Source organism: Pelobates fuscus, chromosome 3 (assembly GCF_036172605.1).
Source record: "Pelobates fuscus isolate aPelFus1 chromosome 3, aPelFus1.pri, whole genome shotgun sequence".
Lineage (NCBI taxonomy): Eukaryota > Metazoa > Chordata > Amphibia > Anura > Pelobatidae > Pelobates > Pelobates fuscus.
This window is the reverse complement of record NC_086319.1, coordinates 59,115,037-59,140,651: the sequence shown is the minus strand read 5'-3', so window position 1 is coordinate 59,140,651 and position 25,615 is coordinate 59,115,037.

The following is a 25,615-nucleotide window of genomic DNA, read 5'->3' as shown; positions in this document are numbered from 1 at the left end:
AACTGGACAAGAACGTCTACAATGCTCGACTGCCACCCGAGAATCGTGGGATTTTCTCAGGTGCGTCTTCCCAAAACGTAGACTAGTCACTGAATCCGCCTACCCGGGGTGGTAGACACGGATTGGAGCGAGGTGAGAAGTGTGTGACCAATCACTTCTCTTTCAAGAGAAATGGGAGTGGATAGTATAATAATATAGGAAGTTTAGAAAAGATGAAAGGCAAGGAAAAATCCTTAGAGACAGACACAGGAGTTCATAAGACTCCTAATAAAACAGACAAGACAACAATACAATTGAAATACAGTGCATGCATTACAGTTCAAATAAAATCAACAATAATCCCTTTCCTTCTACATGTGCTTACTCCAAAGTCACCTTTCTCAACCTCGTAGTGTCCCCGCTCGGAGAACGACTTTCATAAGTCTCACTACCAGCGGCCAAGGATAACAGCTAACACCGGTCCGAAATCCTTTCCAGCCTCCCTCTACTCTGCAGTCCACAAGAATGTGGCCACGTCTATCCTCACTCCCGTAGTGCCCCTATAAAACCCACTTATAAGTCTCACTACCACGTGATGCGAAAAACAAGCAATACCTGCCTGAATTCCCCCAGGAAACAAAGTCCCCTGCCACAAGGCTAAGTCTCCTACCACGATTAAATAATCAGTGGACCTTCAGCTCAACTAGAGCCGAAGGGTCCGGGTCAGGACGTCCCCAACTCAACTAGAGCTGGATGGTCCGGGTCAGGACGTCCCCAACTCAACTAGAGCTGGATAGTCCGAACGCGCACAGTGAAGCTAGCTAGGCTATCAAAGTGACACAAACTTGGATCACAGGAAACTATGATTCTACACAGATCCCACAGTTCCACAAACTTCTTTTTCCTTACAGCCACAGCCACGAGGCTCCTAAAAGAAGTAAACAGGCAAAGAAGACCCCCCAGGAACACATCCACGGGTCAACCCCTCTTTTTCCTTACAACCACAGTACCGTGGTTCCTAAAAGAGGTAAAACAGGCAACAGAAGACCCCCCAGGAACACATCCACGGGTCAACCCCCCTTTATCCCAAAAGGGGTAAAATACAAACAGATAGACAGACACACTGAAGACCCAGGCAAGTCCCCTCAGGTCCACCCCCCTTTATCCCAAAAAGGGGAAAACAAGCAAGACAGAACCCCAGGCAAATCCCCTGCAGGTCCACCCCCCCTTTATCTCAAAATGGGGAAACAGGCAAACAATTCAAACACAATTCAAACACACCCAGGCAACAGATAGACTAAAATGCAGGTAAACAAGTGAGTAACGAGACACCGGGCAAGATATTACCTGTCTTTGATGTCCTCCCGGGAAGCAGTCACAGACACGTGGACGGGTCAATCAAAGGGGCCGGAACGTACCGGTGGCTCTGCAGAAGTCTCTACCGTGTATCTGGAGGTGATCAATCTCCCTTCCTTCCCCCTGGATTCCTCCATCCACCCTTGTCTTCCTTAGGACGGCTCACCGGCCGGACATAGCCCGATGCCCCACGTTGGGCGCCAAGTTGTTATGGTACTTTTTGAAAGTAAACCAAAATGTTCAAATGTCTATCTGTTCCTGTCCAAATCAATAAAATTAAATTGCGTATATACGCTGAAGTAATTAAGTCTGACACACGAGGTTCAGGTTAAAATAACTTCGAGAAAGTTTATTGGCAAGTGAAGAAAAAGCGGGCGCGCAGGCCCTTTTAAGAGGCATTTTGCGTCATCATTGATTATTAGAATATCAGCAAATAAACATCATCAATTGGATTAATTGTTAAGTGACGGGGTTAGTGTCTTACCTATTGGTTCGTAAAATTAAGAGGTTAGTCCCGTGCCCACCCATCAGAGGTGGGATTATTCTGGACACGGGTGGGGGACAAGGGGGTCCTAAGCGTCATTTTACACGGTCAATGATATCAGGCTTTATGTCCAGGTGCAAGGTCTCTTATGAATAGAACATTTCATTACTACTGTGTTCTGTGGCCTTCAAACTGTACTATCTTACAAGCTCTAAGGAGTAGCCAGCAAGTCTTAAGGAGTAGCCAGCACCTCCTGGTACTTGTCCTTGAAGGAAACACAGTCTTTGTCTACTGTATTAATTGGGTTGAGAAGTTCAGTCACGTAATGTAGTTTTAAAATGAACAAGTTAAGTCATGAGGACAAAATGGAGGATTGAAGAAGTCAGGTTAGGAGGACAAAATGGAGGACGAAGTCACAGTATAAAGTTAAAATGGAGTTAGTACAATAATTCAATACAAGTACAATAAAGATTTTTAATAATTCCACATCAAACACAGGTTACTGGCTATGGGAGGGATAATGTATAATAAACACAGGTTACTGGCTATGGGAGGGATAATGTATAATAAACACAGGTTACTGGCTATGGGGGGATAATGTATGATAAATACAGGTTACTGGCTATGGGGGGGTAATGTATAATAAGCACAGGTTACTGGCTATGGGAGGGATAATGTATAATAAACACAGGTTACTGGCTATGGGGGGATAATGTATAATAAACACAGGTTACTGGCTATGGGAGGGATAATGTATAAGAAACACAGGTTACTGGCTATGGGAGGGATAATGTATAATAAACACAGGTTACTGGCTATGGCAGGATAATGTATAAGAAACACAGGTTACTGGCTATGGGGGGATAATGTACAATAAACACAGGTTACTGGCTATGGGAGGGATAATTTATAATAAACAAAGGTTACTGGCTATGGGAGGATAAAGTATAATAAACACAGGTTACTGGCTATGGGGGAGATAATGTATAATAAGCACAGGTTACTGGCTATGGGAGGATAATGTATAATAAACACAGGTTACTGGCTATGGGAGGGATAATGTATAATAAACACAGGTTACTGGCTATGGGGGGATAATGTATAATAAACACAGGTCACTGGCTATGGGAGGGATAATGTATAATAAACACATGTTACTGGCTATGGGAGGGATAATGTATAATAAACACAGGTTACTGGCTATGGGGGGGATAATCTATAATAAACACAGGTTACTGGCTATGGGGGGATAATGTATAATAAACACAGGTTACTGGCTATGGGAGGGATAATGTTTAATAAACACAGGTTACTGGCTATGGGAAGATAATGTATAATAAACACAGGTTACTGGCTATGTTGGGATAATGTATAATAACAGGGCTGGCGCTACCTGTTAGGCGTACTAGGCAGCCGCCAAGGGCGCCCTTGGGAAGGGGCGTCGCCAGGAGCGCCGGCCCTCCTAATGCTGCAGCCGCCCGAGCGCTCTGTAGAGAGCCTCAGGCGGCTGCAGCTTTGTCCGGGCTGGTGCGTCCATGAGGGCGCACCGCCCGGGCGCAGCATGAGGAGAGGGACTAACAGGAGGTAAGCGCTTAGCGCTCCCTCCTGTCACTCCCTCACTGTAGCGTGGCCGAGTCCTGTATGGTCCGCCGGTACAGGGAGCATCTGTCTCCTGTACCCGGCCTGACTAACAGGAAGTGAACACTGAGTGTTCACTTTCTTTTAGTCCGGCCGGGTACAGGAAACAAAAGCTCCCTGTACCCGCGGATCATACAGAGCTCGGCCACGCTACATCGTAGGTAGGGGAGGGGGGGGAAGAAAGAAACAGGGAGGGAGGGAGGGGAGAAAGAAACAGGGAGGGGGGGGGAAGAAACAGGGAGGCAGGGAGAAGAAACAGGGAGGGAGGAGGGGGAATAAACAGGGAGGGGGGAGAAACAGGGAGGGAGGGGGAAAGAAAGAAACAGGGAGGGAGGGGGAAGAAAGAAATTGAAAGGGGATGAAGAAATAAACTAACAGGGAGGGGGGAGAAGGAAACTGACAGGGAGGGGGGAGAAAGAAACTGACAGGGGGGAGAAATAAACTGACAGGGGGGGAGAAACTGACAGGGAGGGGGGGAGAAACTGACAGGGAGGGGGGGAAGAAACTGACAGGGGGAAAAACTGACAGGGGGGAAGAACTGACAGGGGGAGAAAGAAACTGACAGGGGGGAAGAAACTGACAGGGGGGGAAGAAACTGACAGGTGGGGGGAGAAAGAAACTGACAGGGAGGAGGGAGAAAGAAACTGACAGGGAGGGGGGGAAGACATTGACAGGGAGGGGAATTGACGGGGAGAGATAAATTGACAGGGAGGGGGGAGTGACAGGGGAGGGAGGGGGAATGAGAGTGACAAGGGAGGGGGAGAAGAGAGTGACAAGGGAGGGGGGAGAGAATGACATTCATCACGCACACAATCACACACAATGCACCCCTTACACACAAAGACAATGCACCCCTTGCACACAGAAAAACACACAATGCATTACACACACAATGCATTACACACACACGCAATGCAACCCATACACACAATGCATCCCTTACACACACAGAAACACACAATGCATTCCTTACACACACTCAATGCACCCCTTACACACACTCAAAGCACCCCTTACAGACTCACACACTTCATCCCTTACATACACAGAAACACACCTTGCAGCCCTTACACATACAAACACAAATTCACACAATGCATTCCTTACACACAAATCAGGACATCCCCTACACACTCCACCCCCTGTGAACAAACTCATTGGCGGACCCCGGGACCCAGACCTTGAGCTGTGTAAAGGGCCCCCCAAAAATGGAGCTGCTTCCCGTTCTCCCAGAACATTGATTTTTGTGACCACAGTTAAAAACAGCCTCCACAGATCCTGTTCTACACCAGACCAGTGGAGCAAGACTGCAGCTAGAGCCCATCATCATCCTCATCTGGTTGTAAGTAGGCAATCTAGTATATTATTTGTGGCACTAATCTCTAATTTACCTCACATTAAAGAAACACTATAGTCCACAGAACCACTGCAGCTTAATGTAGTGGTTCTGGTGTCTATAGCCTGTCCCTGCAGGCCTTTTAATGTAAACACGGCGGCACTGCAGCAACAGCGTTAGTTAACATGGCAGATCATATGGGTGGGGCATTGTGATGTCACGGGGGGGGGGGCAAACTTTACTTTTGCCAAGGGCGGCAAAAATCCTTGCACCGGCCCTGTATAATAAACACAGGTTACTGGCTATGGGGAGGATAATGCATAATAAACACAGGCTACTGGCTATGGGGGGATAATGTATAATAAACACAGGTTAACAGGTTACTGGTTGTGGGGGGATAATGTATAATAAACACAGGTTACTGGCTATGGGGGAGATAATGTATAATAAGCACAGGTTACTGGCTATGGGGGAGATAATGTATAATAAGCACAGGTTACTGGCTATGGGGGGATAATGTATAATAAACACAGGTTACCGGCTATGGGGAGGATAATGTATAATAAACACAGGTTACGTGCTATGGGGTGGGATAATGTATAATAAACACAGGTTACTGGCTATGGGGGGGATAATGTATAATAAACACAGGTTACTGGCTATGGGAGGATAATGTATAATAAACACAGGTTACTGGCTATGGGGATAGTGTATAATAAACACAGGTTACTGGCTATGGGGGGATAATGTATAATAAGCACAGGTTACTGGCTACGGGAGGATAATGTATAATAAACACAGGTTACTGGCTATGGGGGGGATAATGTATAATAAACACAGGTTACTGGCTATGGGAGGATAATGTATAATAAACACAGGTTACTGGCTATGGGGATAGTGTATAATAAACACAGGTTACTGGCTATGGGGGGATAATGTATAATAAGCACAGGTTACTGGCTACGGGAGGATAATGTATAATAAACACAGGTTACTGGCTATGGGAGGGATAATGTATAATAAACACAGGTTACTGGCTATGGGAGGGATAATGTATAATAAACACAGGTTACTGGCTATGGGGGGATAATGTATAATAAACACAGGTTACTGGCTATGGGAGGGATAATGTATAATAAACACAGGTTACTGGCTATGGGAGGGATAATGTATAATAAACACAGGTTACTGGCTATGGGAGGGATAATGTATAATAAACACAGGTTACTGGCTATGGGGGGATAATGTATAATAAACACAGGTTACTGGCTATGGGGGGATAATGTATAATAAACACAGGTTACTGGCTATGGGGCATAATGTATAATAAACACAGGTTACTGGCTATGGAGGATAATGTATAATAAACACAAACACAAAAAAAAAAAAAATGATACCAAAAAAAAAAAAGAATGCAGCTTCATAATTAATCTAAATTGTATGCTGTCCGGGAGGGTCTGGGAGAGAGGGTCTGCTGCTCATTGGCTGGAATGTGTCTGCTGACTGTGAGGTACAGGGTCAAAGTTTACTCAATGATGACGAATAGGGGGCGGATCGAACATCGCATATGTTTGCCGTCCGTGGCGAACGCGAACAAGCTATGTTCGCCAGGAACTATTCGCCAGCGAACCGTTCAGGACATCACTATCTATCAATTATTTGTGTAGAATTACTGCAAACCTTGCCGTGAACATCTTTCTAGTGTACTAATAATTATAACTCAATGTAAAGGGCTATACAAGAAATACGTTTAGCCATATTTTTGTCTTTAACAAAATATTTAAACCTTTTTATGATATTGTTTTATTATTGGATCAAAGTGTCCAGCTTTTTTTTTTTAATTATGGCTTTATATCCCTGTATTTTGCTTTTTATCTTTAACAGTGTAGTGTTGATAAATCACTTTATACAAAGTCTTTGTGGAATACTATACTAAAGGTCACAAAAAGACAGATTTATTGCTATAGGGCTTTGCATTTATGCTTTAGATATGCAATCACATCTGTACAGCATCTTCTGCCAATAACTTTTTGACCAGTATTCCACCAAAGGCTATTATTGTGCAAGTTAATAACTGTACTGTAAAAGGATAAAAATATTAAAACACTGACCTTTTGGGAATTCAGATATATGTGTTGTAGAAGAAATGTGAGTTATGTCCAACATCTAGAGTGTATTGCTATTCAGATAGCTCTGTATCAGACTGTACATATTACCAAGCAGGATCCCGTCAGATTGTATTAATGTGACAATCACTGCCTTCCGGGTGCACCCTTAGGAATAGGCAAGTGTTGCAATTTAAATAATCCCTTAGTGAGAGGCGCTATATTATGATGACCATGACGGGATAGGTATAACATCCCTCGTGATCTGACAGCTATTGTGGAAGTTGTGTGCATTTCCGCAGAGCACACACTGTGATTGTGTTGCCGAGAGTACAATTGGATTCTACAGGTAGCACAGTTATAACATGATGTTATATCACCGTGTAGTGGTTTCCTGTATAGTCAGGTGCACTTTGGACTAGATATATTTTTCCCACTGCAATCTCTGGGTCGCTTTCAATGGCAAAATATAGTTAAACAGGACCAGTGACATGATAAGGATGGCAGGAATTACTATATGATTGAGTCCAATAAATATTATTTTACTCTGGCTCTGCAAATGCTACAACAGTCATATTGTCTACCAATGTGTTTGAATCCCTGTTATACAGCACTCCTTATGTCTAATGCAACATCTTACATATCTTATAAGATCAACAGTGCCCTATCAGCTTTTTCCAACTGCAACTGCGGAGGTAGCAGGTGTAGCCACATTATTATTTTTTATTATTATTATTTTATTATTTATATAGCGCCATCAGATTCCGTAGCGCTGTACAATGGGTGGACTAACAGACATGTAATTGTAACCAGACAACTGGATGTACAGGAACAGAGGGGTGGAGGGCCCTGCTCAATGAGCTTACATTCTAGAGGAAGTGGGGTATAGTGACACAGAGGGTAAAAGTAGGGGTACGAAGTAGGTTGTTAGAAAAGTATTCACTGAGGGCTTAGTAGGTAATTTTGACAGTTGCAGGACAGTTGGGGGATAAAAACCTGCTAATAGTTTAATTGATATGCTTTCAAGGGAAGGGAGTTCCACAGAAGAAGTGCAGCCCTGGAGAAATTTTGGAGGCGAGCGTTAGAGGTGGGAGTACGAACAGAGGATATACGTAGATCGTTGGCAGAGCGTAGGGGCCTCGACGGGACATACTTGTGTACTTGTGCCTAATCTTGGCCAGGCAGGGTGAAACCATTACAAGGAAAGGTGTTTCAAATGTGTTTTCAAAAGGAGGAGCAGTAGCAGGAATAACTTAATTTTAAAACTGGGTTTTTATTTTCAGAAAAACTGAAATTTTTTCCACCCTTTCATTAGTTTAATAACCTTTTTCTCCTGTTGCTTTTAGGGCACTGTTTTTTTTTTGTTTGTTTGTTTTTTAAACAACTGAAAGATGGTCACTGGTGCTACAAACTGGATGTGTGGGAAAGTGTTGTTCTTCTCATGGTGGAAAATTTGAGCAGGTCTTTAATTGCCCACTCACCATTTCCTTACATTTTTTTTGAAAAATTCCCTTTTTCTGCTTAAAAGGACCCTGCTTACAACAAGATTGCAAAAGACAAAAAAAACAGCCATCATTATAAAATCAAGTTCTCTACCTTATTTTTTTATAGAGATTTTAATAATAGAATTGAAATGTTAACGTTAGACATTGCATTGCAAAAATGGCTGATATTGTGTAGCAGCAAATTAATATGTTTCTTTATCCCAGCCTTCATTGGCATGCCTGAATGTTTCCACAAGACTGGTTTCATGGATGACTTTCGGCTGAACCGTCATGCGGACGAAGATCAGACGTCCTGAAACAAAGTTTCCATTTCAGGATAAAAGATTTGATAAACCAAACTATCCCGCAGTACACTAGTCTAATGTGTATCTATTATAGTAGCAAAGATATCCTAAAAACACTAATTTTAGCATAGGTGGCAATCTCTTATAGACCGGAAAAAAGATAAAGCAAAAATCTAAACGCAGTACCTACAACTCCGGTATGTGCTTGTGGTATTGAGCCCATTATTAAAGATATTGTTATCTTTCTTAACTCTCTCGATCAGTTCCTAAATCAATACGTTAATAGGGTCTCAAAAACCTCCCATATTGATCAATGTGAGTCCGTCCCTTAGTGCATTGCCGTATACGTTTCTTCTGAAAAAGGTAAACTAATTTAAAATGCTTTAATTCTACGACTGGATTGTCCACTCTATGTGTGTTCATACATCACATTTCATATTAAACTCCATTAACATGCATCGTTTTTTTTCATATTTACATGATACATGTATATATGCCATTTTCACCCAAGGGCATAGACATTTTTTTTACTGTTTCCATGGTAAAAATGTCAGGCTAAGTGAAAGAAAATTATAAAGCAATGCCATGTCTATAATCTCCTGTGTTTTAACACCCACACCAAATGCACTTAATTCTCTCCAAGTGTAAAATTTGTACTGACTCAGCTCTATGAAATCACAGATATAGAGAAAAAAAAAACCAAAGACCAACAGTACATAGCAGTTAGGAAACTGTGATAATTGCAGTCAAGTTAGACGATATGTAAACACAATCTGTTCTTTTCACAATATCTCTAGATGAACATAAAAAAAACCCCTAATGGCTTACTTAAGCAGGTAACTCGTGCATATTGGAGACTGGGTTAAAATCAACAGAAATGCAAAATCTTAATAACTCTATATTCTCTCTCTCTCTCTCTCTCTCTCTCTCTCTCTATATATATATATATATATATATATATATATATATATATATATATTCTGGTTTTTCGAACACTTGCATAGTTTTTATTTTTACTTTATTATTTATGTAAATTGCATTCTTTTGTTGCCACTCAGCTGTAGAAATGTCTCTCTGTATTTGTATACTGTTATTCCTATCTAACTGCTCAGATTCACTTTTGGCATAGTTCTCCTGCTAAAATGTATTCTGTATACTGTGTTATGGAAAGCACCAACAAATATGTGAGGTTTGCTTGCTGCTAGTTACAATGGTCTGTACGCATATTTTTTTCATTACACAAGGTTAAATGTTGATTCTCATGAATCAATCAGCAAGATTTCTGGCTCTCAGGTGTCTTTTATGCAGGTAACAAGCGGAGATTAGGAGATCTCTCTTAAAGGGAGTGCTCCTAATTTCAGCCCGTTACCTGTATAAAATACACCTGTCTACAGAAACAATCAATCAGATTCCAAACTCTCCATCATGGCCAATGATGTCAGGGACAAGATTGTAGACCTACACAAGGCTGGAATTGGGCTACAAGACAATCGCCAAGCAGCTTGGTGAGAAGGTGACAACAGTTGGTGTGATTATTCGCAAATGGAAGAAACACAAAATAACTGTCAGTCTCCCTCGGTCTGACGCTCCATGCAAGATCTCACCTCGTGGAGTTTCAATGATCATGAGATTGTTGTTTTTTTTTTGTTATTCTGTCTCTCACTGTTAAAATACTCCTACCATTAAAATTATAGACTGATTACTTCTTTGTCAGTGGGCAAACGTTCAAAATCAGCTGGGGATCAAATATTTTTTTCCCTCACTGTATATATATATATATATAGAGAGAGAGAGAGAGATACTACAGCACCCCTCACACACACATACACACACACATTACATTCCTGACACACGCTAGATCCCTTACTCAATGCTGGTTCATCTACACACACACACACGCTTGATCCCTATATACACTCTGAATCCTCTACACACACACTAGATCTCCTATACACACACACTGTGTCCGTCAAACACATACTTGATCCCCTATACACACACACTTCACCACCTACCCACACACTACTTTCCTGACATACACACTCTGGACCCCCATGCACACACTAGCTTCCTTGTAAGCAAACACATACTACATAACCTAAACACATTCTTTACAACCCCTACACACACTACGTCACCTATACACACTCACTACAGACCATATGCACACACTTGCTACATATCCTATACACATGATGCCCCCTATACACACACTCTCTCACTCTCTACAGCCCCTAGCCAAACATATTACATCACAAACACAACACAACTGAAATCAACCTATTTACACAATACCACACTACAATAAACTACCCTTAGTTAGTGCTAAACTGCTTGAAAATGGTTTAACACTGGATAGAAGGACTGTGCTAGGAAACTCCAGAAACTATAACCAATTCACAGAGATGAACTGGTTATAATTACTACAGTGTCCCTTTAACAGTAGATCCAAGATTCGAAATCCCAGTGGCATTACATTGAGCTTCAGATGTGTTCATTCTTTTTCTATCTTTTAACATTCTGTTGTCCTTTCAGCTCACTATTTTGTAGGTGGCATAATGGATAATAGAGACAAAAAAAAGCGTACTGATGCGAAACTTAATGTTTTGCCCAACATATTGCCATTGGGTTTTAAAGTTTGGTCATGTATGTGCTATCTTTCATTTTCAGATTAAGTCGTAAACATAGACAACACCCTAGTTAGTTAGAGATACAATATAAATACCTATTGTACACAAAAAAAAAAAAAAATATAGGAACATTTGGCGATTTTTTTTTTTTTACAGCATGGTATTTTTTACGGTAACAAAGCCAAGATCAAATCCCATCTATAAGCATGGTGATGAAAGAAGATGATTGCCTTTCCCTTGCTATTGTCTATGCAAATCACTGTATTGTAGAATCAATATAATATAAATAGGAATTACTCTGATCTTTTAATCACCATCTGTCATGTGGCTGCTATTTATATAGTTCTGGGATCCAGGTATTCAGCTCAGTGATATTTAAGACTAGATTAATTTCTGGTGCATTTTTTTTTTTTTCATTAAATAAATCTCTGCATTATTATCCAGTTAGTAGTTACTTGTTTCCATTTTAATGGCGTTGTTGCTTTTCATGAACATGTCTATATTCCCTAATTCATAAATAAAATAAAAAAGATAAGAAAGATAACATGTATAGTATGCTAGAAATCAAATTTGTACTCTTGGCTGGATATTTTACTGATACTATTATTAATATTACAGCAATAAAAAGGATTTTCATTCAATATAGACAAGAATGTCATTGTCTAATATGGTATCAAAACAAAAATACTTTTCTTGCATTACTAAACAAAGTTTGATGAGTTATTGGTGTGGCAGAACATTGTATAAATGAAGGATATCCACTTTCTCATCTGCAGCCCTTTTAAAGAAGGTGGTCCTGGGAATTCCTATATGAAAATGTTTACTATATATGATATATTGTATATAATGCAAAAGAAACAAAAAAAATGTGAACTTAATGAATTACAGTATATGGGAGGAAATGTGTGATTGAATAACAGTTTGACATAATATAAAAAGATTCTATACAAAGTATTTTCAAAGTAGTTTTTTTTAGCATAGAACGATATGTCACATCATACCAGAGATTCTCCACTTTTGTGGATTAAGCTACGTATGATGACGGGTTTAGAAGACACTTGACACTTGACACTTGACAACAAACTGTTCATTGAGTTTATTCAGAGTCATAGAAAACCAGGATCAAACTGTACTTAACCCCTTAAGGACAAAACTTCTGGAATAAAAGGGAATCATGACATGTCACACATGTCATGTGTCCTTAAGGGGTTAAAGGAAACAATATAATTACCCAGACCACTTCATCTTGATAATGTGGCCTGGGTACAGTGTCTCAGGATTATATTGATCCAGGACGCAGAATAGTATCACACCTAGGACTAAGGATAACGTCTAACTGGACCTTAAAATGGCCGGACTTAACGTACCTGTGAATAGTCAAAATATTTGCCGAGGTCAGCGTCACAGAATGAGACACAATGATGAAAAAAGCCAGAGGTCAAGGATACCTGAAATCAGGGAGTCAAAACGAAGCCAAAGTCAAGTATCAGAAAAGGAACACACTCTCGGATAACGAGCCAGTGGAAACCACGACAGGGCACTGACAAAAAGGTAATTTGGGTTTAAATAACCCTCCTTAGGCTAATTGGCTGTCTCTGACCTCTGCCTGCAAAACATGCATGCACGTCTATGACGTGGCGTCGCACGCATTTTGGTGCCATCTTTGATGTGGACGAACGTAAGTTTCCTATAAAAATCCAAATCACAGCGGCTGGCATTCCTTAGAACTAGCCGGCAGGCGGCTAGTTGATCTCCAGGCAGGCGGCTAGATGATCTCCAAACGGGCAGCGAGGGAGCGCAGCAGAGTGATGCTGGGAGCCATAATGTGACATCATATTTTGGCTCCCAGCATCACTCTGCAGTGCGAGAGGGAGCTAAGCAAGGAGAGCTCACAAATCAGCAACCCCTTGCTGCCTGCCTGGAGATCAACTAGGCGCCTGCCTGGAGATAAACTAGCCGCCTGCCTGCCTGCAAAAACAACCTGGCCAGCAGCAACACTGGACCCTAGGTAAAAATCCACCCAGCTTTCCAAAAAATAGGGAGGCTGGGTGGATTTAAATAAAAAAAAAATAAAAAAAAAAATCTGTGAGTGTTGGGGGAAATGTGTGTGTGTGTGTGTATGTCTGTCAGTGTGTGTATGTCTGTGTGTGTATATCTGTCAGTGTGTGTATGTCTGTCAGTGAATGTGTGTATGTCTGTCAGTGTGTCTATGAGTGAGTGTTTGTGTCTGTGATTGAGTGAGTGAGTGAGTGTGAATGTCTGTCAGTGTGTGTCTTTGAGGGAGCCTTTGTGTCTATGAGTGAGCCTCTGTGCCTGTGAGTGAGTCTTTGTGTATGTCTGTCAGTGTGTGTCTGTGAGGAGCCTGTGTGTCTGAGTAATTGTGTAGGTCCGTCAGTGTGTGTCTGTGAGGGAGCCTGCATGTCTGAGTGATTGTGTGTGTCTGTGAGTAAATGTGTGTGTATGTCTGTCAGTGTGTGTCTGTGAGGGAGCCTGCGTGTCTGAGTGATTGTGTGTGTCTGTGAGTGCCCGAGTTCCGTCATTCCCAGGGCAGCAAAGATCCAAAATACACCACTGGCTTAATCCCTCCAGGGCTCTTAAAGTGAGTGTGGCACACAATCCACTCAAATGTAGGGAGTTTGATACCAGAAGATTGTATCTAATTATATGTTTTTAAAGTGTATAGACGTTTTGCACTAGATGTTCTTATCTTTTTGTCTTAAAGGATCAACACAAGGAATAATTTCAGAATGCTTTATATAAGTATCATCAAGTTTGGATATGTTTGTTTTGTGCATCAACTTTTTGGGTTGATGAAAGACTTGTACTGCTTGTAACTACAGCTATTGTTCCTGTAAGTTTATTGTAATTGTCTTATTTATTGTTAAATCTCCCCCTCTTATAATATTGTAAAGCGCTATGGAATTTGTTGCCGCTATATAAATGCAATAATAATAATTGCATCCAGTTAAGGGACATTCTCGAAAAATCAATTTAAGTCGTTTTAGAAACGGAGAACTTTCTTCTTTCAGGTGACAACATCGATGATAAAAAAAGAGGACATGTCCAAACTAGGATGCTTAGGCAAAAAAACGAAAGAAAGGAAACTGTATGTGATATAGCTACACTGATGTTACGTTAACCCCTTATGACCGGAGGGCGTACTATTACGTCCTTTTAAAAGCGGCTCTAAACGCTGCAAGGCGTAATAGTACGCCCTCCGGTTTTTAGTAACTTACCCAGTCGCCGGCAGTCCCACGCCGGCGATCGCGGTTGGGGGGACTCCCAGGGAGCCCCCCCGCGGCAGATCTTCCTCCTCCGGTCCGCTCCGGTCATGTGAGAGTGAGGTCCTTGCGAGGACCTCACAATCACATGGCCGGGATAGCTGGCTTCTGTATTGCCAGCAGGGGGACCAACTGTAATGACAGTTGGTCCCCCTGCTGGCTGAAAATAAAATAAAATAAAGTTAAAAGTGTAAAAAAACCAAATATATATACTTAGATCATATACATATATTATATATATATGATCTAAGTATATATATATACACATATACACACACATACACATACACCGTCTAGGTGTATTTTAATATTAATATGTATATAATTATATATATATATATATATATATTAATATCAAATTACACGTAGACTGATACTGATTAAATATATATAATTATTGTTATATATATATATTTATAAATAATATAAAAAAATAAATATGTAAATACGTAAAAAAATAAAATAAAAAAATAATTAAAAATAAAATATTAAAAAATATATATTGTGTTTTATTGTGTTTATTTATTGTGTTTATTTATTTAAATATATATTGTGTTTATTTATTTATTTTTGATGTGTTTTATTTCGTTCTAACTGTATTGTGATATTAATATATATATATTTATTTCAAAATACACGTAGAACGAAATAATATATATATCTATATACATAAATATATACGTATATATCACTATATATATACCTATATATAAATAAAAATATAAAAAAAAATATATATATATATATATATATACGTATATATACACATATGTATATATATACATATATTAATTCTACACATATATTTATGTAATAATTTTACATAATTAGGTATCCTAATTAATTACAATTAGCGGGACCTGCCTGACCACCCATGCCGAAAGTATAGGGAATTTAATTTGCTAGCACATATTTAACCCTATAACTTTCCAAGACACCATAAAACCTGTACATGGGGGGTACTGTTTTACTCGGGAGACTACGCTGAACACAAATATTAGTGTTTCAAAACAGTAAAATGTATTACAACCATGATATCGCCAGTAAAAGTGAAGTTTTTTGCATTTTTCACGCACAAACAGCACTTACACGGACGATATTATTGCTGCAATACTTTTTACTGTTTTGAAACACAAATATTTGTGTTCAGCGAAGTCTCCCGAGTACAACAGTACCCCTCATGTACAGGTTTTATGGTGTTTTCAAAAATTACAGCGTTAAATATAAGGCTTGTGTTTAATTTTTTTCACATTAAAATTCGCCAGATTGCTTACGTTGCCTTTATGACCCTATGGTAGCCCAAGAATGAAAATTACCCCTATGATGGCATACTATTTGCAATAGTAGACAACCAAAGGTATTGCAAATGGGGTATGTCCAGTCTTTTTTAGTAGCCACTTAGTCACAAACACTGGCCAAAATTGGCGTTTTTTGCATTTTTCACACACAAACAAATACTAACGCTAACTTTGGCCAGTGTTTGTGACCAACTGGCTACTAAAAAAGACTGGACATCCCTTATTTGCAATACCTTGGGTCGTCTACTATTGCAAATGGTATGCCATTATGGGTGTAAATTTATTTCCTGGGCTACTATACAGTCTCAAAGGCAACGTAACCAATCTGTCGAATTTCAATTTCAAATGTAACACGCTATATTTGACCCTGTAACTTCCCAAAACACCATAAAACCTGTACATAGGGGGTACTGTTTTACACGTAAGACTTTGCTGAATACAAATATGTGTATTTTATTGCAGTAAAAGCAAACAGTATTATGACATTGACAGTTAAAATGTCATGTAGAACTAAAAAAATCAAAAAAATCTTATTTTCTCCCATTTTTTATATTTTTTTCATATTAAATTATGTTTCATAGCTAAATATTTGATATTAAATGAAAGCCCTGTTTCCCCTGAATAAAATGATATATAATAAGGGGGGGTGCATTTAATATGAAAGAGGTGAATTACGGTTGGACAGACATATAGCGCAAATGCCAGGTTTTGTTTACGTTTTGTTTCGTTCACAACTTGTACATTTGGCTGCGGTGTTAAGGGGTTAAATGTACGTATTATCATTCAATGTAGGACCACTAATTGAGACACCAGCAAAGAAAAGGGAGTCGCATTTTGCAATAAATATCTGGATCTCTCCAGTATCAGCAGTGGAACAATTTCGGCAAGGGGTTGTAAGTTCACACACATAATGCTTTTATGGCATGTGGTTCGGAATATGTTAAAACTTTTATTTGGATTTTCAAAGATTTTATTGAAAAAATATAAAAATGTCAATGTGGTTGATGTGCAATACTGTGCAATACTGTGCAAATCTATAATCTAATAAACACAGCTCATATTGACTCACATTTTATTCTCATATGTAAATGTTCTATTTATTTATAATACTGTGCCCACATTCAAGTACAGGAGATAAAAAAAAACACAGTCATGGAAACATAATTCAGGTATTTTAAATTAAATTCATCTAATGTAATAAATATGCAGAACCAGATTCCCTCTAGTTTTGAAATTATATGTGTGTTTCATAATTTACCATGTTTTAATTTGTTTGGAAAATTAAAGAAATAAACTACACAGTTTGTTTTTAGTGTGAGTAGCAGCTATGATTGTCACAGTGGGTGGCTGCAAAGGCTCAGAAAAAAAAAAGGATTGTCAAAAACAAATGCAGAGAGCACAAACACTATCTACTGAAACCTCTTTTCAAGGCAGTATCTTTAGAATGAGCAATATATTTTAAAAATTCAATCCCCCATGGTAGCATCTATGGCTAACTTCAATGCAATCAGGTCTGATAAATAAGTGTTTTTGTTTTTACTAAATATACATTTATGACTATGCACTTTCACTTTTTTTTTTTACTTTTATATTAAGCAGAATAATGTTAGTCATGTTTAATGTGCCGCAAAGCAATTTTACATATACAATGATATATTCCACAAACAACATCACGCGAATAGTTTGTTGTATCAGTATTATTACTATTATTATCATGTATTCGTAAAGTGCCAGACTAACTGGGAACCAGTCTATGCAGAACTGGCAGGGGGCCAAGATGCATGAATATAAAGAAATAGGTGATGTATTGTATGAAAATATTTAAATCTGTTTATACAAATACACAGTTTTATATATATATTTATCATTTTAATATTCATCACCGGGAATTTACACTAACAAAATATATTGGCCTTGGGCAAAATGTTCATATATTGTGAGCTCTTGTCTTTGTTACTATTTGGTATGTCAATTACTTGGGAAATATCCCCTTTCTATAATTGTAAAGCACTGTGGAATATCTTGTTGCCACATACATGCAAACAATCATAATTAATAATAACGTAGCAGCGAGAGTGATTTAGTGTGTGTGTGTGTGTGTATGTATGTATGTGTGTGTGTGTATGTATAAAGTGTACCATCTTCTGCACTGTCTGCTTGTTTTTTTTTCCTCCCTATCTCCCCTGACGCTGATCTTCAGAAGGATATTTATGACCCTCTGCAAGAATGTTGTCTATTTCATATCAAACCTGTTTCTTATCTGCACTCATGTCGCATTAACCCCTGTATCACAACTCAACTTTGAATTGCATGTGTCCTCTTGCTCAGAAATGCTTCAGACTTGAGAAAGGGAGGTTCTCCCGAAAGCTTGTTATTAAAAAAATTCTGTTAGTCCAATAAAAAAGGTATTACAAGATACAATAAAATGATCACGTGCAGTTTACTAGCAAGGCTGGCAAGCTGACTTCAGAGCAAAAACGCAAATTACACCAGAACACAGAGAAACATTTTTGCTGCTTGCAGACAGAGAGATAAACAAAACACATTGGAACTCCTAGACAACACTTTGGAGAAAGGGAGACCTGAAAAAACATGATGGTCTACACTCTCTCATGTATAGAGGAGTGGAGGAAAGAGTGAATTGGGTAAAGGCCTGGCATAATGCTCTTGTACTTTCAGAAAAAAAAAAAATAATAACTTAGACACAACTGGGTAATCCCTAAATTCTGGACTGGTAAGGGTGCATTGAGGACTGGGTTGGGAACCACTGATTTAACGTAAAAAAAACATTCAAAACCACACAAATCCGCTGGCAGCAATGTTAAATCTGGCAAGAATTTTTTATTTTTTTTTTCATAAATATGCCAGTGTTTCTACCTGCACAATATATAAACAGAATGTTGTTGCTTCTCAGGAGAGTATAGGTCCACTTTAATTTTAAATGAAGCACAAGATCACTTGGATGACACCACTACCTCGTATAAATATAAAATAACATCAGCACTGTTTATTATTGTGAATACGTTACTGTGTGTAGCGCATAATAAAGTGTTGTGGTGTTAGGAAGAATATCAATGAGCACTCTAAGCAATTTATTTGTGGGCAGAAGCAAGTCATCTTAAACAGCACAGCTGCTGAGTCTATATTACTTGTTTTATCCGTTATAATGAGTCAGATTAAGACGGCATAGCAAGATAATTAATCTTCTTCCAGTACTTTTGGGAGCAGATGCTTCTGTCGTTACTTAACTACAGTAGTATAACATTCTAAAAAAAACAACAACAGCATATTAATTACCGTCAATAATCCTACAGGTCTTGTTTCAACAAAATGCAACACAAGACCTTAGTTTTAATTTTGTTTCTAAAGATAAATACGACATTTCCATATCATGTCAGTTTGGTTATTGTTCTGTATTAGGTTTACTTCAATACAAAATATATTTAATTCAGCCATACGTGTTGAGTGAGTTTGTATTTTGCAGGTAAAGGCACACTATAGTCACTCAGACCACTTCAGCTCATTGAAATGGTCTGGGTGCAATGTCCCTGTCCCACTTAGTCCAGCAATGTAAAGCATTGCAGTTTTAGAGGAGCTGCAATCTTTATAGCCACTAAAATCTTTCCTAGATGGTAATGGACTCAAGGTCACCTAAATGAAGCTGGTCGTCCTCACACTCTGCATGAGGACATCAGTGAAATCCCCATAGGAAAGCATAGAGGCAATGCTTTACTATGTGGAGGGTCAGCTGCACTCGCAGCGCTCACTGTGCATGTGCATTAGCCCCCAACCCCTGTCGGATGACATTGGAAGAGGCAAAGCACTGAACCAGTGCCAAGGGACATCGGCACTGGAACTGAGTATGTAAATAAAGGATTTTTTAACCCTTTATGTGCTGGGGGGTGGGAAGGACTGCAAGGGAGGGGGTCCAGAGGGCAGTGCTGTATTTAGCGCGAGGCTGACCAGGCATTTGCCTTGGGCGGCACTGTCAGGGGGTCAGCAAAAAAAAAAGCCGCCCCTAAACGCCCTAGAAAATGCCTTGCCATCTTCTTATACTGTTCTTATCCTGGGGGTGCTGAGGAGCTGGCCGGCTGGCCCCCAAGGCTGGCATTTACCTAATGCTGTAGAAGGGCGGCGAGGGAGCACTTTCCCCTGAGCTCTCCTTGCTCATCTCAGTGACGTCATATCTCGGCTCCGGCATCACTGCTGGCGCACAAGTGAGCTGAGCAGGGAGTTCAAAGCTCCCTCGCCGTGTCCAATGTGAGCCTGCCTGCCAGACCGCCCTTGCCTGTGCCTGCTGAGCTGCAGCCATCCCCACAAGAATCCACTCCAGCACTCCCAAAGGTAAGGAAGCTGGGTGGATTGAAATGTAAAAAAATACATTTGAAAAACTTTGAGTGTGTTAGTGTGTGTGTCTGTTAGTGAGTGTGTTAGTGTGTGTCTGTCAAAGAGTGTGTGTGTCTTGTCACTGAGAGTGTATATGTGTCTAGCAGTGAGTGTGTGTATGTGTGTGTGTCAGTGAGAGTATATATGTGTTTGTCAGTGAGTGTTTGTGTCACTTAGAGTGAGTGTATGTGTGTCTGCCAGTGTATGTATGCGTGTCCGTCAGTGTCTGTTTGCGTGTCTATCACTTAATGTGTATGTCTGTCAGTGTGTGTCTGTCAGCTAGTGTATGTGTGTCTGTCAGTAAATATGAGTGTCTGACACTGAGTGTATATACTTCTGTCAATGAGTGTGTATGTGTGTTTGTCAGTGTGTAACTGTCAGTGAGTATACGTGTGTCTCTGACACTGAGTGAGTGTGAGTCTGTCAGTGAGTGTGTATGCATTTCTATCAGCGAGTGTGTATCTGTACGTTTGTGTGTCTGTCAGTGAGTGTGCATGTGTGCCTTGTCAGTGAGTGTGTATGTGTCTGTCAGTGAGTGTGTATGTGTCTGTCAGTTAGTGTGAATGTGAGTGTGTGTGTATGTCTGTGAATGTTTTAGTGAAAGTGTATGTTGGTTAAACATTTGGTGTGACAATGACTGTGCATCTGTCAGTGAGTGTATGTCAGTGCATGCATCAATGAGGGCATGTGTTTGTCAGGAAGAGAAATGTAATTACAGGAAGGGATGGGGGGGAGGTGCCCGAGTTTTGTCATGCCTAGGGTAGCACAAAACCAGAATACACCAGTGCCAGAGGGCACGTATAGTGTTAGGATTACAACTTTGTATTCCTAACACTATAGAATCCCTTTTTTTGAGGAGCCATGGCTGTTACAATGCCGTAACACTCCCATCCATGGCTGTTACAATGCCGTAACACTCCTACTCCATTGCCAACCACTGCCTTCTGTGATTCTTCCTGCTTGGGGAGTTTTTATCACACCATGCCATCCGTGCTCTACACCCCCAGCAAGTTTGAGAAATGCCTGATGGGAGAGTTGCCAGGTGGCATGGAGTAAGAGAGCATCTTGCTCCCTCTTCCAGTCACGTGTGGTGTTCCCCAAGGTTCCATTCTCGGCCCCCTACTATTAACATTATTAATAAATAATCTGCCTAATGTCTGCAAATCCTCAAATGTACACATGTACGCAGATGACACAGTCATCTATGCAAGCAAATCCAATCTACCGCATCTCGAGGCTGTGCTCCAATACCAGTTTACAGAGGTAGAAAAGTGGATCACAAAAAACTGTCACAATGATCTTTGGAACAGTACCTTAATTACACAAATTACACAATTCCCACCTATCCTTCAAAACAAAATCAAATAGCACACTGACCGCAGTCCACTCTTTTAAATACTTGGGTATGATGTTAGACCCCAATCTATCTTGTGGCCTCAGCATAGAAAATCTTGCATCTAAACTTTATCCAAAACAACGTGCCCTCTACATAAACAAATCCTGCCTAAGCCCTACAATAAAGGAAAAGATTGTACAACAAATGCTGATGCCAATCATTGATTATGGGATGTAGTATATGCACCAGCACCGCAAACCCACCTTAATAAACTTAATGCATTGTATAACTCGTTCTGCCAGTTTGTGTTGCAATGTAATTAGAGGAACCACCTCCTATATCCTCCGATCCAGTTCCAGCACTTTATTTAGTCTACCTCAATACAAAAAGAAAGCAGCCCGATCCTCCTTTTCCTATAGAGCACTGCAATTATGGAACGACCTCCCGAAACCTTTCAAATCTTCCCCAAGCCTTAAGTCCTTTAAGAGATGCCTTTCTACATACCTGAAAACAGAATGTACCTGTCATGGTTGATTATATATTTCCTACCCGTTCTATGTAAAATTTTGTATATATTGTGTATTAATATTGTTTTTGTATTTTACTGTACCCTATTGTATCAATACAATGTTTTTGTCACGTATTAATCTGCACATAAAAATGTGATTAATGGCATTAACTGTTCTGACAGGAAAAGTTGTGGCGAGCAACATTACTGTCCTGACAGGAAAAGTTGTGCCGAACAACATTACTGTCCTGACAGGAAAAGTTGTGCCGAGCAGCATTCAATCCACAGGAGGGTTTGTGCTGAGCAGCATTTATGCAAATAGGAACCTGCTACAACCAGTCAGATCCACAGGCAGGGTATTTAGGCCCAGTTCTCCTCTTGCTCTGTGCCCTGTTGTTGTTTCCCTTGTGATTGTCCGAGAGCGCGTTATTGATTCTGGTTATTCTGGTATTTTGACTTTGGCATTGATTTTGACTTCCCTGTTTTCTGGCATCGCTGACCACTGGCTTTTCCTTATCATTGTATCTCTTTCTGTATCCCTTGATCTCGGCTATTTCTGACTATTCTTTGGTACGTTAGTCCGGCCATCCTAAGGTCAGGTATACGTTACCTATCAGTCCTCTTTGTTACACAATTCTACTTGCTGGATCATACTGTAATCCTGACAGTGGACCCAGGACACACTTGAAAATGAAATCTCAATGTATCTTTCCTGGTAAAATATGTTATAAATAAATAAATAAATATGGGCTCTCTTGCCACCTTATTACTCAGCCCTTGACACCAGATCAAGATGCTACTGGCACACAGGTCTAATGCTGAACATTTGATCAAGAGGGACAATCCCACTCGTCCGTCAATAGTGACCTTTTGACCCTAATAAGATTTATACACCAAGGTGATTAATGAAAAATACAGAATTCTGTAAAATTTATTTTGAATGTGACAGGGTTCACTTCCTTTTTCTTTCAATCTATAAGTAATCTTACTGTGGGTCCTAACACCTATATTACAAGATCAGCTGTCAGAGGAGACTTGTTGTCTAAAGTAAAAATAGGAAGACTTAAAACTTAGAGATTTGCCCAGATGTCCTCTCAATAAAAAAGCTAATTTAGTTTTGATAATATTGTTTGTTACAATATTCTAAATCTTGAATTCTTATTATAAACACATTGAATAAAAAAAAAACAAAAAAACTCAAACATCATTGGGACATAACTGGTTATGTGGTTATAAACACATACAATTAATAACCCATGTCTAAAATCACATATTCACATTTTAATTTGCTAATAATTTTATCCATGCATGGAATACATTTCTATAATATTTTTTATAGCATACTTATTAAAATCTGGTCTTGATGTGTTGTCAAATGGCAGCTGTATGGGTTTTATGTGTAAATACCCTGCTATATTGGTTTTATGAGTGTTAGTGTCCAGTATTGTCTCTTCCAGAATGTTCTTTGAACAATAAGTAGTATCAGTAGGATTCCAGTTTGCATCCCAAAAGGAAGATAGCATCATAACCACTATGATCTGCAGTAGTTGGTATAATGTGAGTAGAACCCTGGACCTACTGCTGCTGAGGAGACAAACTGTTTTGCAATGATTTACCATCTTATCAGGATACTGTAATGGCTAGCTGTGCACTTTCAGCCAATAAATGACATTCTGTGCACAGACTATGGACAGAACTGACATTAGCCAACTCTTGTTCCAGGCTGGCTAATGACATACTAATGATGCTCCTGGTGGTGGAGTCATCTCTGGCTGCATCAACAAATATGAGCATACAGACTGCAAGCACTATGCCCACTATGGTAATGATGCTTGGAGAAACCCTTATGTGACCCTAGGCTTAAATTATCTGAAGTTGCAAGATGGAATAAAGAATGGCATGATAAGATAATTATTCAAATGTATGTGCTGATTATACACACGCGAGATACATTCATACATTGGAAACTGTTCAAACCTGATAATTTGTTCTAATTCGATTAATGCTGTATCATTAAAACCCTTAAATTTAGGGGGACTTTATAGGCATCAAAACATTTTAAGTGAACTTTAATGAAGCAGTTTCGATATAGATCATGTCACGAACACAGTCTACTTCAAGCGTGTGCGTGACATAGTTGTGGTGGTGAAAGTTCACTATTTGTCTGCACTAGACTGGAAATAATGATAAAATCCCTCTTAACACCACCCACGCTTAATAATATAACGTATACTATTTTAATGCTGCCACTACCAAGACAATTTATAAATGGGTGCCTTGGTCCCCCAGGTAACTTAATAATAAAAACCCACCAAATACAACTTAGCATAATATTTAGGCAATTGCTAAACACTAATTAGTCACTTCAGGTAACATGATTTTTTTTTTACCAGACAAAGGCAGAACTTAATAAAGGAATATTTATTATGAGCAAAAAATAGTCACAGTGTATACAAAAAATAGATGATAAACAAATTATTTACACCAACAACAGATAAAAACAAAAGGGACAAAATAACAGAAGTCCTAATCACTTACTCAGGTTTTCAAAGTAAAACTTGTGCCCAGGGGGTCTCTGGCAAGTAAGATGGTGACTCACTCAAAATTAGATTTTGGCCCCAAGCAAGTACAATACACATCTCAGTATCATTGGATATATACCCTGTGGATTACCAAGCCTGGCCCAAAGGTGGAGATAAGGCGTACCTATAGAGACAATAAGTGGCCACCCCCTTGTGTTCCAGACCAACACTAATCCAAATGGAAACATTTGGTTCTATCTCCTCTTATGTACTTGCCACAGAAATAATAATTGCATCTATGAATGTGTTACCATTTTTCCATTCCATAGATATGTCACATCTCTTACTTGTGACCCAATATAGCGGACATTGCAATCCCGGTCAACAGCGTACGTTAAGGAACACAAGTTTAGGCTTGATTAGAAGACTGTGCTTGTCCCATTCTAAATATAATAAATAAGGCTGTATTATTAATCTGTGGGTACGTATTAATGTTTATTTTGGATGTGATACTGGAACACAAGGCTATTGCCATTAACACATTATTTTTATTATTATTTTATTAGTTATATAGCGCCATCAGATTCCATAGGACCCCCTATCTAAGAGGGGATCTAGACATATGGCAAACTAGAGAGTTAGTTTATATTTAAACCAGACTTCCAAGCCACTTATGTGTGACTTCTTACACCTTACACAGTAGCTCTGTTGGGGTCCCAGCTTCAAAGAGGAATTTAGGCGGCAAATCTTCTGCCCTCCCATACAATCAAATTAACCCCTTTTTGAATAGACAATACCGCCTCCACCAAGCAGCGAGTTCATCTATGCACTACACAAATTACAATAAATGACAATATTCCATATTGCAACGATGAATTATTCAGCCTTGCCGTGACGGATCATGGACTTGCAGTCTCACTGCTCAATTCTCTGTTATTTTGGAGTAAAATCAGTTTGTTTATCCATC